Raw genomic sequence first — 17,653 nt, 5'->3', positions numbered from 1 at the left:
ACCATGCTTACAGTTTATTACAACCTGTTCAACTATTTAAGGAATCAGGCTATCCTACTCAGTTTATTTCTATGAGACTGTTCACTGTACTACCTTAAAACCGTTAACAGGAGTTACAAACCTAGGTACAGCTTCAGTCTGGTACAGAAAGTACAGATAGATAATTCCACTGCACAGGACACTTCCCTCATAAGGTAATTCACTGTTCCAGAGAAAGTTGGAGGACAGGTCAATATTTAAGGTAGAAATTGCTAAAATTGTGAAAGATGGAGGACTTGAGCGCTATGGGGAACTGACACAGATACCAAGACCAGCATAGATCCATCATGACTTTACTGAATGGCCAAGCAGGCCGGAGAGGCTTAGTGGATTAAAGATTCAAAGATTAGTAGAATAAATATTCAGATGGATGGCACGGTGGCATAGTACTTAGTGTAACACTTTACAGTGCCAACAATCTGGCTTCAATTCCTGCCGCTGTCTGTAAAGAGTTTATACTTTCTCCCCACGACTCTGTGGGTTTCCCCCGGGTGCTCCGGTTTTCTCCCACATTCTAAATATGTACGGGTCAGTGGGTTAATTGGTCAAATGGGTGTAATTGGGCGGCACGACTTGTTGGGCCAGAAGGGCCTGTTACTTTGCTGGATGTATAAATAAGTAAATAAATAAGCTTTATTTGTCATATCTACATCAAAACATACAGCAAAATCGGTCATTTGAGTCAAGGATGTGCTTGGAACAAGTTGCAAGTTTTGCCATGCTTCCAGCGAAAAACACAGCATGCCCACAACTTACCAACCCTAACACATCTGTCCACAAGACACAGGAGCAGAATAAGGCCATTCAGCCCATCAAGTCCACTCTGCCATTTCAACATAGCTGATTCCAGATCCTATTCAACCCCATACACCTGTCCTCTCACCATATCGCTTGAAGCCCTGACCAATGAGGAATCTATCAACTCCTGCTTTAAATATACCCATGGACTTGGCCTCCACTGCAGGCGTGACAGGGCATTCCACAGATACACCACTCTTTGGCTAAAATAAATTCCTCCTTACTTCTGTTCTAAAAGGCTGCCCCTAAATTTTGAGGCTGTGCCCTCTAGTTCTGTATACCCCCGCCAGAGGAAACATCCTTTCCACATCAACCTTATCTAGTCCTTTCAATATTCAGTAGGTTTCAAAGAGATCCTCCCCACATTCTTCTGAATTCTAGCGAGTACAGGCCCAAAACCACCAAATGCGCCTCAGAGTTAACCCCTTCATCCCCATATCCATCCTCATAGATCTCTTCTGGACTTCTGGATCAAATGACAATACATCCTTTCTGACATAAGGGGCCCAAAACTGTTAACAATAATCCAAGTGTGGCCTGACTAGTGGTCTTGTCAAGGCTCAGCATTACCTCCTTGTTTTATATTCTATTCCCTTTGAAATAAATGCCGACATTGCATTTGCCTTCTTTAACACAGACTCAACCTGTAAATTAACCTTCTGGGAGTCTTGTATGAGAACTCCTAAGTCCCTCTGCACCTCAAATGTTTGAACTTTCTCCCCATTTAGAAAATAGTCTGCACTATCATTTCTTTTACCACTATGCATTATCATACATTTCTCAACACTGTATTCCATCTGCCACTTTTTTTTTACCCATTCTTCCAATTTGTCCTGATGCAATCGCATTGTTTCTTCAGCACTACTTACCCCTCCATCTATCTTCATATCAACCACAAACTTTGCCACAAAGCCATCAATGCCGCTATCTAAATCACTGAGGAACAATGTGAAAAGTAGCAGTCCCAATACTGACCCTGAGGAACACCACTAGTCACTGGCAGCCAATCAGAAGGGGCCACCTTTATTCCCACAAACTGCCTGTCAGCCATTCTGCTATCCAGGCCAGTATATTTCCTGTAACCCCATAGGATTTTATCTTGTAAAGCAGCCTTATATGTGGCATCTTATCAAGTGCCTTTGAAAATCCAAGTAAATGACATCCACTGCCTCTCCTTTGTCTACCCTGCTTGTTACTTCCTTGAAGAATTCTAACAGATTTGTCAGGCAACATTTCCCTTTACAGAAACCATGCTGACTTTGACTTATTTAATCATTAGTCTCCAAGTACCCTGAAACATCGTCCTTAGTAATGGTCTCCAACACTTTCCCAACCACAGAGGTCAGGCTAACTGGCTCATGTTTCCTCTCTTTTGTCTTCTTAGAGTGGAGTGACTTTGCACTTTTCTAGCCCTCTGGGACAATGCTAGAATCAACGATTCTTGAAAGATCATGATCAATACATCCGAGATCTCTTTGGCAACCTCTCTCAGGACTCTGGGATGTAGTCCATCTGGTCCAGGTGACTTATCCCCCTTATTTTGCTAGCACTTTTTCCTTTGCAATAGCAATGGCACTTACTCCTGCTTCCTGACACTCAAGGACCTCTGGCATACTGCCAGTGTCTTCCACAGTGAAGACAGAATCAAAGTACTCATTAAGTTCATCTGCCATTTCTTTGTCCCCCAATACTACCTCACCAGCATAATTTTCCCGTGGTCTCAAGTCCCTTCTATTTTTTATGCAACTGAACAATCTTTTAGTATCCTGCTTAATAATCAATAATAATTGGCTAGTTTGGCTCATTTTTCATCATTTCCTTTCTTATAGCTTTTTTAGTTGTCCTTTTGTTGGATTTTAAAAGCTTCCCAATCATCCAACTTCCCACACAGTTGCTACCTTATTTGGCCTTTCCTTGGCTTTTAATGCAGTCTTTAATCTCCCGTGTCAGCCATGGTTGCCTTGCTCTGCCATTTAAGAACAACTTCTGTGGGACATACCTATCCTGCGCCTTGTGAACTATTCACAAAAACTTTATCCAGCTCTTTTCTGCCTTCATCCCTGCTGGTATCCCCCTCCAATCCATCTGGGCAAGTTCCTCTCTCATGCCTCTGAAATTCTCCTTATTCCACTGCGATACTGATACACGTGACTTAGGTTTCTTCCTTTCAAATTGCGGTATGAATTTAATCATATTATGATCACTGCCTCCTAAGGATACCTTTATGTTAAACTAATACAATCTGGTTTATTACATAACTCCTAATGTAAGATAGCCTTTCCCCAAGTAGGCTCAAGCACACCCTGTCTTTGGAATGTGGGAGGAAACTGGAGCAAACCCATGCACACAAACTCCTCAGCTGGAACTGAACTTCAATCTTATAGCTGGTGTTGGAAAGTGTTACACTAAGCACTATGCTACATTGCTGCCCTCTTGCATCTTGCATCTCTTGTGTGGTATACAGGTGGCCCCTGCTTTTCGAATGTTTGATTTACGACGACTCGCTGTTACGAAAGACTTACATTAATACCCGTTTTCGCTAACCAAAGAGGATTTTCGCTTTTACGAAAAAAAGACGCCTGCTTTATAAGTGTGTTTACCCTGAGAAAGACTACCATGACCGTGAAGCCCTGTGCGGGCAGTTCTCTGCGCATGCGCGAACGCACATGCGTACGTATGTGTGTACCTGCTGATTTTTTTCTCCAAATCAATTTTGGTTCACTGCCTTCCCGAGCTTGATAAGTGAAACTACACTGTACCTTACAATATTTCTACTTTATATAGGATGTAAATTTATTGTATCATTCCTGCTTTTACTATATGTTAGTGTTATTTTAGGTTTTATGTGTTATTTGCTTTGATTTGGTAGGTTTTTTTTTGGGTCTGGGAATGCTCAAAAAATGTTCCCATATAAATTAATGGTAATTGCTTCTTCGCTTTACGACATTTCGGATTACAAACAGCTTCACAGGAACGCTCTACCTTCGGATTGCGGGGGAAACCTGCATACTGTATTTCATTCCATTACTTACTGCGATATCTAAATTTCTTCAGAGATTAATTTGTTCCGTCTCCATTAAAATAATTGAAAACAACACCCCCAGACCAGAGACTTGTTACATTGCAACTGGTTTTCATTTGCACTGGGCACTCCATATTCACTTCCACACCCACCATGACATTGATTAATTATGCACAGTACTATGCAAGTCTTAGGTACATATACATATATAAAACACACACACACACCAAATTTTAAAGTTTGGCTTATTTTGTAAGTGCACTGGGATAACATTTGCCTTATTGACTATTTTCAAATGAACTGACTGAAAATTGTCAAGGACTGGAATTTACAATGAATAGTGTAAGTAAAAAACTTTATTCTACAGATTTGCTAACTACACTATCCATTGTAAACTTTACCAATGAGCAAATTCCTTGACCTTTTTAATTGGTTTATTTGAAAATAATAAAGTGGTAAATGCAGGGCCGGTATACTTACAAGATAGTAATCACACATCAGGGATTGCTTTAATGTCAACTACAGATGAACATACTGTTTCTGATATTTCAAGCAGTAAATTAGTTCGTTCTTTTACTTCTTAATATTGATTAATAAGATGCATTGTTACCTCTTAAGAGTGTACCTCCTTTCACAAGTTGGCATGTGATACAATCAATTAAATAAAACTGAAGGGATATGATTCTCTGTCAACTTTTAACGTTTTTAATCCTCTGCACACACAACAATTCTTACTGGTTTGCAGGATTTTGAATCTATGGAAAATATCTGAGAAAATTCCATATACTAAATGTAGTATTTTCTGTTCTGGATTCTACAACAACATATTTGGTACAATAATTTGTTTTGACCATTGTAAGAAGTACCTAATCATCATTAAATTGACCAGAAGTTTTGTAAGTTTGCCCCAAAACAAAATCACTAATCTTGACTTATCAAATGATAAACTACAAGTTTATCCACATCACCTGTTTATCCTACAACATATAGTTAGTCTGTTGGTTTAAAACTAAAACCCATTTTTTCATAATAATCACACGAAGTGCAAGCAGCATTGCTATAAAAACGTTCACTATGCAATTTAGAAGGGGTTCCCAACCTTTCTTATGCCATAAACCAATATCATTAAGCAAGGGGTCCGAGAACCCCAGGAAGGAATGCCTGCAATTAAAACACACTGATGCCTTTTGTATATATTATGACCTAAATGTACATGCACTCAGCATTTCCTGTACCTAGTAAAGTGGGCACTGATTGTACATTCATGGTCTTTTGCTGTTGTAGCCTATCTACTTCAAGGTTCGATATATTGTGCATTCAGACATGCTCTTCTGCACACAACTGTTGCAAATGTGTGGCTGTTTGAGTGACTGTTATTTTCCTGTCAGCTTCTACTAGTCAGGCCATTCTCCTCTGACCACTCTCAGTAACAAGGCATTTTTGCCCACAGAACAGCCGTTCACTGATGCTTTTTTGTTTTTTGCACCTCTATAAAGGCTAGAGACTGTTGTGTATAAAAATATCAGCAGATCAGCCATTTCTGGGATACTTAAACCATCCTGCCTGGAACCAACAAGCATTCCATGGTCAAAGTCACTGCAAACTCATTTCTTCCCCATTCTGATGTTTGTTTTGAACAACAAACTCTTGAAACTCTTGACCTGCATGCATTCATGCACTGAGTTGCTCCCACATGATTGGCTGATTAAATATTTGCATTAACGGGCAGGTGTACAGGTGTACCTCTAATAATGTTGTCAATGAGTGTATTTACGCCATTTAAGGCTTAATAACATTGTCCTAATTAACAAGCCCATAATTCTAAGAAAACTTTGCAATAACGATTTGTCCACGCATAACTGCATCTAGTCATTATATATTTGATTTGTATAATTGGATACTTTTTGGTTGCATGACTTTGGTGGACTGAAGAGCCTGTTTCTGTGTTGTCTGGGGCACACAGAAAAAAGCCAATACAGACAGAAAAAAAACCATCAAATAAACCCATGATGAATAATGTGAAAATTTAGAGGCAGGCCTGAAGTTGTTTTATTGGATCTGGCAACAACATTTTGCATTAGAAAAGTCGAGCAAGAACTTTGTGAACACATACTGACATTCTTTATGAAAAATAGCAAATAATATCTAACTTTATGACGCAAAATTATCTCTGACCTGACCTTCCTGAAATATGAAGAAATATGGTAAAGGAGCCAAACCAATTCAGTTGTAATTATGTGAAAGTTTTTCCCATATATTATTAATCTTTATTTTGGTACTAAGCCCTTGACAGGCATTTGGATATTCACTGGCAATAGAAGATATTATGCATCAAATTCAAACAGTGTCCCCTCATGGAAAAACAACTATCACCAGTATTTATGTTAACTACAATGTTTCAAAAATGATACTCATAGAATAATTTATATTGAAACCTCTTTACTAAATTAAAATACTAAAATAGCAATAGAATTTAAACAAATTATTTATAGATTGCTTACTGTCTGGATTCTGATTGTAGAACTGATACACAAACTGACATTAGTCAATTATTGAAATCACTCATGTCTGGTAATCTGAAGTTTTAAAAAATAATTAAAATGGACATTCCTCCTTTTTATTTCTATTTTTCATGTTTTAGCTTCAATAACAAAATACAACTTTGCTAATCTCTGTAAAGTTGTTGCAAAGAACATGAAAGTCATTCATTAGAGACTGAATTGAAGGGAATACTGTTCCAATTTTGGATTGTTCAAGGATGTCACATCGTTGGTTAGTAGTTTTCCAGCATTATGGGATGCAACAATGGAGCAATAATGATAGTGTTCAAGTCATGGATTTCTTAATGGCCACCCATTTTAATTCTACTTCCCATTCCTATTCTGACAATGTAAGTCCATGGCCTCCTCTACAGTCATGAAAATGCCACCCTCGGGTTGAAGAAGAAACACTTCATATTCCATTTGGATAGAATCTGATGGATTTCTCTAACTTCCAATAATTTCATCCTCTCCCTTTTCTCTCTTTTCCCATTCCAACTCCCTTCTTACCCTTTCCCTTCCCTTCTCCTCTCCTGCCCATCACCTTCCTCTGGTGCCCTTCTCCCTCCCCTTCTGCCATGTTCCATTGTTGCCCCTATAAGATTTCTCCTTCTTCAGCCTTTCACCTCTTCCACCTTTCACCTCCCAGCTTCTTACTTCATCTCTCCTCTCCCTACCCACCTAACTTCCCCCTCACCTCGTCTCACCTATCACCTGCCAACTTTTACTCTTTACCTTCTCCCCACACTTTATTCTGGCTTCTTCCCACTTTCTTTCCAGTCTTGGTGACAGGCCTTGGCCCAAAATGTCCACTATTTATACGAATCCATAGATGTTGCCTGACCTGCTGCATTCCATCTGCATTTAGTGGGTTCCTCTGGATTACCAGCATCTGTAGAATCTCTGGTGTCTGGGGTATGCCCAAGGAAACTCTATCCTATTGAAAACTGTAGCAACTTCAAGCCAATTGCATCCAACAATACAGGGTAGTGCTGCTCAATACACCATATTAAATTGAAACAAGGGTGAAAATTTTTAATGAAATGGTAATTCTTTGGTGAGGAAATTGTATATTAACTGACTATTTTCATTACTAAGCAATTTAACTTGACAGAATTGAGAAGCACTGAGGAATAATTATTCATCATTTGTGATACAGTTATAGTACAAATTAGTTTAAATTATACATGTTAGATAAAAATTTATAATTCAAATCCTTAAATCATGACGTCTGTTACAAGTATAGAGAAGCCATAAAGGATACTGTAGTTTAAGGACATAATCTAAGCTGTCACAATATGAAGGGTATCAATCAAACATCCAACTGAAAGCATTCAAAATATAACACTAAATTAAGCACCATAAATAGAGTTTCTCATAGGCTATTCCAAATTAAATGTAGTTGTTAAGGAGAAAAATAGTAACTATTTCCTTTGTGCTATGTTCAACAGCTACAACTTGTCCAGGATGCAGAAAATATTTAAATTTTGTTACAAAGTCAACAAGCTCTTGCAGAAATAATTTTCCATCCAAACTGTCCTTACATATCTGGATAAGAAAGATGTTTATGTGAGAATGCTGTTCTTGGACAACAGTTCAGCATTCAACATGATAGTTCCATCCAGGCTCGCCAAGCTCAGAGACCTCGGCCTTGACCCTTCCTTGTGCAGCTGGACCCTGGACTTCCTGTCAGATCACCAGCACATTGTAAGAGTGGGCTCCCTCACCTCCAACCCTCTGACTCTCAGGGCTGCGTACTGAGATCCGCCCCACCCTTTACTCTCTGTATACCCATGACTGTATTGCCACCCATAGCTCCAAACTGCTAATGAAATTTGCCGACAACACTACATTGATTGGCCTAATCTCAAACAATAACAAGGTGGCCTACAGGGAAGAAGTCATCTCTCTGACACAGCGGTGTGAAGAAAACAACCTCTCCCTCAATGTCGCAAAAACAAAGGAGCTGGTTGTGGATTACAGAAGAATGGAGACAGGCTAACCCCTATTGACATCAATTGATCTGAGGTTGAGAGGGTAAACAGCTTCAAGTTCCTCGCCAACCACATCACTGAGGACCTCACATGGTCTGTACACACTGGCTGTGTGGTGAAAGAGGCACAACAGCACCTCTTTCATCTCAGGCAGTTGAAGAAGTTTGGTATGGGCCCCCAAATCCTAAGAACTTTCTACAGGGGCACAATTTAGAGCATCCTGACTGGCTGCATCACTGCCTGGTATGGGAACTGTACCACCCTGAATCGTAGGACACTGCAGAGAGTGGTGCAGACAGCCCAGTGCATCTGTAGTTGTGAACTTCCCATGATTCAGGGCACTTACAGTGACAGGTATGTAAAAAGAATCATTGGGGAAACAGTATGGCAGCATAAAAGCCAGGACCAACAGGCTCTGGGACAGTTTCTTCCACCAGGCCATCAGATTGATTAATTCATTCTGATACAATTGTATTTCTATGTTATATTGACTGTCTTGTTGTACATACTATTTATTGCAAACTACCATAAACTGCACATTTAGACAGAGATGTAATATGAAGATTTTTACTCCTCATGTATAGGAAGTAATAAAGTCAATTCAATTTACCACCTTAACGCATAGTAAAGTTTTACCAACTGCAAAGTAAGGAAAAGTTATTTCTATTCACTGCCACCCAAGAAATTTACTTGCAACGAAAAAACGTAAAAGCAAATTATTTTTAATGATATTGCCTTTTTACCAATAACAATAGAAAATGAATTCATTTATTTGTGTCTTTAAACGCTAATTTACAGTAATCATATAGTACATGTATAAAGGAGCATTGAAGACTTCTGTTAATTGTAAAATTAAGAAGTAACAAGACAGAGATAAATGTCAAGTAATTCTTCGGATAGAATATCACAATATATCTGGTGAATACACTTTCTTGATATTCTCAACAACAGTCATCTTAAATATTACATTATTTTGTGTTTAATTCCACAAAAAAACATGACTGACTTTTCAGGCTGTATAGCAGTAACCATAATACGTAACTGTTCTATAATGTGTTTTATAATGTCATTTAACTACTTTTAGGAGTTGTCGGTGTAGTGCTAAACATTGCAATACCCATTCGAATGACTGCTAATCTTGCTTCATTTCCAGATACAAATGATTAATTTTGCTCATGCTAATCTTGCTTTTAACACAACAGAAAGGCAAAAACAAGAAAGGGAGTTAGTTTATATTAAGCATGCATTTCGAAATAGAAACCCAACAAAGGGCAAAAATCCAGGTTGCAGTCAGCTCACATGGTAACAAATATACTCATAGTCGCTCTGCTGAACTTTGTTCTAAAGTAACACCACTATAATTAGTCTTTTTGAGACATTTGGAGTGTATGTGGTACAAAAAAAAACTTAATTTTTGAAAATGGGCTATTCAAATTATACACTTGGGCTTACTTCACATGCACATGACGAAGGTTGAATCAGACATTTCAAGAACAAAACGTTTCCTAATGTTCTAATTATTTTCTGAATAGTTATTATATGTCCAAGATTCATTTCAAGATAGGGTCAAAACTACATCTAAGATGTTGCCAAGTTAGAAAATCCCTGATCTACAAGTTGTAGTATTCAGAAGAACAGAGTAGTCTTCATTAAATAATATAGCACATTATTTGCATTCATATTTGAAGTTTTGCAGAATGCTCCTAAACAAAAATAGACAATTCATTACGGAACACACACAAAATGCTGGTGGAACACAGCAGGCCAGGCAGCATCTATAGGAGAAGCACTGTCGACATTTTGGGCCGAGACCCTTCGTCAGGACTTGCATTTATCCAAATGTCTTCTGAATAGTTATTGTACCTGTTTCAACTACTTTCTCTGACAGCTCACTGTATATATACAGAATCTTCTAGGTGAAGTCAGCCCTCAGACTCCTCTTCAATCTTTCACTTCTCACCTTCAAACAAATTCCCTCAAATTTTAGTTCCCTTTCTGTGGGAAAAAGACTATGTGCATTCACCCCCTATCTATGTCCTTATGCCCTCGGTCCTGGCAGCATCCTCATACCTCCTCTGCATTTTTCCCATTTTAATGAAGCTGCTCTTATAATAGGACAACCAAAACAGTACACAATATTCCAAGTGTGGTCTCACCAACATACTGGAAAACTGCAAAGTAACATCCTAACTCCTAGATTCAATGTCCTGACTGAGAAAGGCCAGCTTCCTCACCACTGTTTACCTGTGATGTTGTTTTCACTAAACTATGTATTGTCCATCTGTTCCACAACAGTCCTAGGGCTCTATCAGTGAATGTACAAATTCAGCCCTGATTTGACTTCCCGAAATGTGACACCTCACACTTATCTAAATTGAAACCCATTTGCCAATCTTCGACCTATTTACCTAGCCGGTCAACAACCCACTGTAATCTTTGATAACATTTGTTTCAGGACCATTCACAAACTTACTAATTGTGCTTTGCACATGCACATCCACATCATATCAAACGACAAAGTTACAGCACAATCCCCCTTGGCATAACATAGAGATGGGCAGAAAGTTCCCCAAATCAAATGCGAATTCCATCAATCTAAGGGCATTGGGAACATGACAATTACTGTGTGACACCTTCAAGAGAACTGCAAACTGCAAAACCAACTGCTCTATATTACAGCAAAAGCCCTCCCCACCACTGAGCCCATCTACGAAGAGCACTGGCATAAGAAAGCAGTATCCATCATCAAGGACACCAACTATCCAGGCCATGCTCTCTTGCTGCTGCCATTGGGATGAAGGTACAGGATTTCACCACACCACCAGGTTCAGGAACAGTTATTAGCCTTCAAACATCAGGCTCCTGAACCAGCATGGACAATTTCACTCACCTCAACACTGATCTATTTGAACTCAATTTGACTCAATTTGAAGAACGCTACAGCTCATGTTCACAAAATTATTTGTTACTTATTTAATACTATTATTATTTTGCACCCTATCTCGTTCAAGAATGATATCAAAGCTACATCACTGTCCCAGCATATTCTCAATTTTTCTTACCAGAATGCTGCATCTAATCTACTGGAAGGAAGCTCATCCTCGGGATAGGGCAGCACTTCAACTGACCTAGACCGTATTATATGGTGGCTTAATGCTGTTCCCATACTCCTGAGGCATTTGCGAAGCAGGGTCCCCCTCAATCTTGGCAGTTCACCTGCAGTATGCTGAACATGCATGCATCTGATAACATTCAGAGGTTGTGTTCGAAACCATTGACCATTTATCTACTGAAAGTTAATAAAGGATTGGCTATACACTCAAAAATCCACAAGACAAAGTTCCTCTGCCAATTTTTGCCATCCCCTAACAAAGGTTCATCGAAGAGACCCTGGAAAAAATGGAACATTTTCCATATCTTGTAGAGCCAACCCTCATTGAAAGGAGACATAGATGGTGAAATTAAGTATCACATTCTGTACATCACCACAGCTTCTGGCTGATGGAGGAAACAAGTGATTACAAATCAAGGTTTCAAACCTGGCAGAAAATTCATTATCTGAGCAGCAGCGTCCCTGCTTTCTCATATGCCTCTGACACAGACTACCATCATTGATATGCAATGGAGAGTGGTCGACCTGTGCCTTACTGAAGTCTTTTTTTCTCCACATTGAGTTTAAGATTGTTATTCGCTCGCCATTTGACAAGCCTCTCTACCTCCTCTTTGGGAGTGCAGTTGTGAGTCAGCAATCTGAACTGCAGCAGACTGAGCATACAGGGCCAGAAGGCACCAATACTCAGTGTGATGGAGCTTGAGATGTTGCTGTCAACTCAGACTGATCGGTGTCTTTACGTCAAGAAATCCAAGATCCAGTTACAGAGAAAGGTGTTGAATCCCAACGAAGACAATTTACCCATCAGCCTCTGAGGAATGGGGAGGATCCGACCCTAGCTAGAACCCTCATCTTGGCTACGTCCATACAGGGTGTCTGATCCTCATGGGGGAAAGAGGCTTTTCTTTAAGTCATGTCATTAATTGTGTCAAATTATACATAGAAGGCATTCAGCCTGTATGGAAGGGAGGTGTCACTGTTGTTGACATGCAGGGTGGACTTGTAATTTGTCATGGTTAGTATTCCTTCCCAGATGGGCCATGTGTCCCTTATGTCACAAAGGTGCCTGTGAATTTTTTCTTCTCAGCAATATTTTAATTTTTTTTAAAATCAAGAAAGCATAATACAAAGGAGGTTTGTGCAGTCCGTAACAAATGGAAAATTCACCTCTATGAAAGAGATGCACCCATTGTACAATCACGCTCTGGTTGCCTCCTTGCCCCAACCTACCCCTCCCAATTCCCATCTCCAAGCCATCATTGCATTAGCAAAAAGGGTTAAACAGAACCTTTATCTCCACAGAACTGCATTGGTATAGAGAAGGTGTATTTTCCTAAGATATAAACTGTTGTATGTTTACACGTCTGAGTTTGTAGAATTTTACCGGAGAATGCTGAACGTCAGGGAGTTATGTGCAGAGGAAAGGAAGAAGGACTGAACCTTTAGTTTGGCTGGGAATTTTAAAAATATTCATGAAAGGGTCCCATACCTTTTCGAACTTTATGTCCAAATCGAGAGTTGAATAATGGATCTTCTCAAGGTATAGACTGGAGATGATGTCCCTAAGCCACTGAGCATGGGTGGGCAGGGCAGCATCCTCCACCTGAACAAGACTGTGCAGCTGGCCAAAAGAGAGGCAAAAGACAGTATGCCACATTTAGTCGGACTTAGGTGCATGTCCCTCTCTCCAGAGGTGCCGAAAATCAAAGGATAATGTTCTAGATTGTAATTAAGTATTTGGGATAGAGTTTGGAAAACATCTTTCCAGTATTTTTCCAAACTAGGACGTGTCCAGTACATGTGAATAAAGGAAGCCTCGCCCCTTTTGAATTTGTCACAGCAGAGATAATTTAGTTTTAGACATATGGGCCCTGTTTACGACCTTGAACTGTAACAAGCAGTGGTGGGCACATAAAGAGGTTGAGTTAACTAACTTGAGAACTGAATTCCATACATCATCTGACAGTGAAAAATTTATATCTTGCTCCCAGGCAGCTTTAATTTTGTCAAGGGGGGGGGCAGGCTTGCCTCAGAACCGCTAGCTTGTCACAAATAGTAGTTATTAGACATTTGTGCAATGGATTCATGCAGAGAAACATATCAATGATGTTTGTGTCGGGTGCCTCAGGGAAGTTTGATAACAAAGGGCTAATAAAATGTCTAATTTGCAAATATCTGAAGAAATGAGTGTTGGGTAAGTTAAACTTTGCAGACAGTTGTTCAAATGATGCAAAGCAGTTGTCTATAAAAAGATCTTTAAAGAGCCTGATGCCCTTTCTATACCAGTCTTGAAATGTTGGATCATGTATAGAAGGCTGGAAGAGGTGATTATGTAGAATAGGACTTGAAAGAGAGAAGCCATAGAGAACACTATACTTTCTGAACTGAACCCATACTCTCAGGGTGTGCCTGATAACAGGATTAGCAATTGGTTTAGGCGTAAGAAAAGGGAGCGTGGATGCAAGAAGTGCGGAAATAAATAAATTCTTAATAGAGTTCAGCTCCATTGCCACCCATATTGGGCAGTCAGATTGCTTGTGGAAGTGAGACCAAAAGATGAGATAGCGTATGTTAGCTGCTCAGTATTATAAGTGGAAATTAGGTAGAGTCATGACCCCAACACTTCTCGAATTTTGAAGATGGACTTTATTCAGTCGGGGATGCTTGCCCTTCCGTAAGTAGGATGAGATGACTGAGTCTAGCGAGTCAAAGAAGACTTTAAGAATGAAAATTGGTATGGATTGAACAAGGTATAAGAATTTTGGAAGGATGTTCATTCTGACAAGATTAATTCGGCCCATCAGGGACATGGACAGGGGTGACCACTGTGCTAGGCTCCGTTTTGTATGATTTAACAAATTAGTGAAATTTTCTCCAAAAAGACACTTATAATTCCTTGTTACTATGAAGCCAAGGTAAGTAAATTGGTTACTCACTACCTTGAAAAGGAGGTTACGGAACTCCGACGCTTGTACTTCTCCATTTATTGGAAAAAGTTCACTCTTGTGTAAATTAAGTTTATATCCTGAAAACAGGCTAAATTTGTTAAGGAGTAAGAACACGGGGGATAAGAAGGTGATCGGGTTTGATATAAAAAGTAAAAGATTTTCAGCATAATGGGAGACTTTGTGCTCAACTCCCTCCCTCCAAATCCCCGTCAGATCTGCACAACAGCAGAACGCTGTTGGGAGTTGGGAGTAAAAGTTCCTGAATCGTCAGTGGCTCTGTAGCCAGATTGAAAAGTAACGGGCTTAAAGGGCACCCTTGACGGGTTCCAAGTTTGAGATTGAAAGGTTGGGATTGCTGAGAGTTGGTCAAAACAGAGGTGGTGGGACACAAATATAACAGTTTAATCCACGTGATGAAACTTGGTCCAAAATCAAATTTTTATAAAACAGCAAAGAGGTCATTCCATTCTCTGCGTCTAAGGAGATAACACATTCAGGAATCCCAACTGAAGGTGAGTATAAGATAGTTAAAAGACAGCGTATGTTAAAAAAGGGGAGGCGGTTTTTGACAAAACCAGTTTGGTTTTCAGAAATAATATAGGGTATGATGTCCTCCAATGTATGGGCCAGAACTTTAGCTAAAATTTTGACATCAGCATTTAACAGAGAGATTGGCCTGTATGAGGAGCACTCTGTTGGATCTTTGCCTCTCTTCGCTAGAAGAGTGATGCACGCCTCATTAAATGATGCTGGCAGTTTACCTTGTTTAAACGAGTCAGATAGAACCAAGGTTAGTTGAGGTGACAGCAGTGACAAAAATGATTTAAAGAATTCTACAGGGAACCCTTCGGGTCCTGGAGATTTACCAGTCTGCAATGACGAGATGGCTGAGGATATTTCCTCTAATGATATTGGCTCATTCTGTCTCTTTTTGAGATCAGGAGACAGCATAGGGATATTTAAACCATTTAAAAAAATTCTCGACCAAAATGTTACCATTTGGGGATTCTGAGGTGTAAAGTTGGGAGTAAAAGTTCCTGAATGTGTCATTGTGCCTGTGAATTTTCTGTGAGTACTCATGCTTTAGCTTCCTGATGGCATGGGAGAACACAGCTCTTGCTGACCTTAGAGCTTATTGCCTGATCTGAAGGCAGTGTCCTGATCCTTAAGCAGTGCACATAGTTCTGCAGTCAGCCATGGTTTCTGATTTGCTGTGGCAGTATAGTGTTTAGTCACGGTAACCTCCTCAAAGTTTTTTTTAAGTGTGACCAGTCATTGATCTCACATTTTCATCACTGTTGACATGATGATCGAAGGAAAATAGCTTCTGCAAGAGACCTTTGGATTGTGAGCAGTGGGTTACTTGCAGAACTGCACATTATTGTGGAAAAACCTTAAAAGTTTTAAGAATGAGGAGTACAGAACAGGATTTAGAATGTAAACACAAGGAAGGAGATTTCAAGATATGGCAGTGATAGGAGAGGTGGTTATCAGACTACAGAAGCAGGAAGAGAGGTATGTGGTAGAATTTATAGTTTAGCAGGAGGAAATGGCGAATTTCTGTCAGTGGTATGTGGATCAGCTCCAAGGTTCTTACTGCTCCTTCCCAACCCACTACAAAAAGCTGTAATTGAGAATTTTCATTCATTATGTTATCTTTGTCAAGTCCGACAAAATAACAGAATTCAAACTTCCCAGGGTTTTGTGAATAAATACGCTGAAAGATACGTAACATAAAGATACAGAAGTAAGCAGAAAAACAAAAGCAGAATGTGAATCATACAAAGAGTGTAACAGGAATGAGTTTGGGGGTTGAAAACAGGCAAAAAAAAGCAATAAAGCAAGATAAAAATATTGTTACATAGAGACAGAGTAATCTCTATCCATCTTCCACACTAACCCTAGGTACAGGAAACTGATTAAATTACACAAAATATTAAGGTAGAATATTCCTGATTATTAAACTGAGAATCAACAATCTCAGTAAATCATTCAACATAACTTTCCTCCTCTTAGTAAGTGCATGTTAGCTACTGACTAGTCAAGTTGTAGACTATAAACATAACTATACTTCGAAGTCCAATTTGAGTGTAAAGGCCAGCAGGTTCTTGCTTCATCCAAATTTCTCATTTTTATTTGCATGCAATAAGCTAATAAGCTCACGTACAGGGAATCTATTTGCCTAGATTGTGTAAGGTCATGATGACAAAATGATCAACATTCACTTGCTATTGCTCCATTAAAAGTACTGCACTTCCAAGCATGTATATAACCTGGAAATTTTGCTTATTCCGCCCTCTATCACAATGGAATCAATTGATTTAATTTGTATTTAAATTATTTAGGAATTAGTCACGTTATAACATACAGTGGATTCCAGTTAACTGGGCAAATGGTTAATTGCGACAGCCTCTTATTTGGGCCAACTATTAAAGAACAAAAACTAATCGAGAAAATAGCCAGGATTCCCCTCATTTATTTGGGACACTATGCCACTTAGTTGGGGCAGGAGACGGTTACCAAACAGCTTCTAACTAGTGTCAGACACATGCACATGTGTGGCTGTTATATTCTTCATTGTGCTTAGAGCAAGCAGTTTAAAAAAATTTTTTTTTGCTCAACATAACACAACTTTCAATTTCCAGATACATTTGTATTTCTTCCCCTCACAGATATCAGCTATCAGAACACTTCCATCAAAATATAGACATCACCACCGCATCCTATACAAAAGCCATTATTAGTATAGCAGACAGGTTTACATCTACATATTGCAGAAAAGATTGCCATGTTTTATAAAAACTATTTGTTTTTGAGTGTACCATGCATGTTAGAAAGTCTAAAGGAATGTATTCCATGATTAATTTATGCCAACCAAAAAGCCCAGGGGCCTTATCGGATATCCAACGAAGTAAAATGTTCTTCCTCGCACAAAAAGTCAGGATGTTAAAAAGTTTTTTTCTGATGTGTATTAATAATACGACTGCTGGGTAGGCCTAAGAGAAAAGACACTGGGTCCAGTTCAAACTCCATCTTCAGAATCTTTTCCATTTCACCCAAAATATCACTGCAGTATGCCTGGTTTAGGACAAGTACAAAACAATGGGTGAAAGTTCCAGCATTTACTTTACATTTAGAACACATTGGAGAAACCAGTCTTAAATTTCGAGAGACAATCTGGAGTCAGATGGGCTCAATGC

General features: G+C 39.2%; 1 protein-coding gene across 1 annotated transcript in view; it reads right to left on the bottom strand.

The window, feature by feature from the left end:
- gan (gigaxonin) overlaps nt 1–17,653 on the bottom strand; it is a 115,186-nt gene that overhangs the window by 13,596 nt on the left and 83,937 nt on the right. The gene's annotated exons all lie outside the window — the stretch shown is intronic.

The sequence above is a fragment of the Hypanus sabinus genome, chromosome 17, assembly GCF_030144855.1.
Source record: "Hypanus sabinus isolate sHypSab1 chromosome 17, sHypSab1.hap1, whole genome shotgun sequence".
NCBI classification, from domain to species: Eukaryota; Metazoa; Chordata; class Chondrichthyes; order Myliobatiformes; family Dasyatidae; genus Hypanus; species Hypanus sabinus.
The sequence above is the reverse complement of the archived record's forward strand: the minus strand, read 5'-3'. Positions and strand labels throughout refer to the sequence as shown.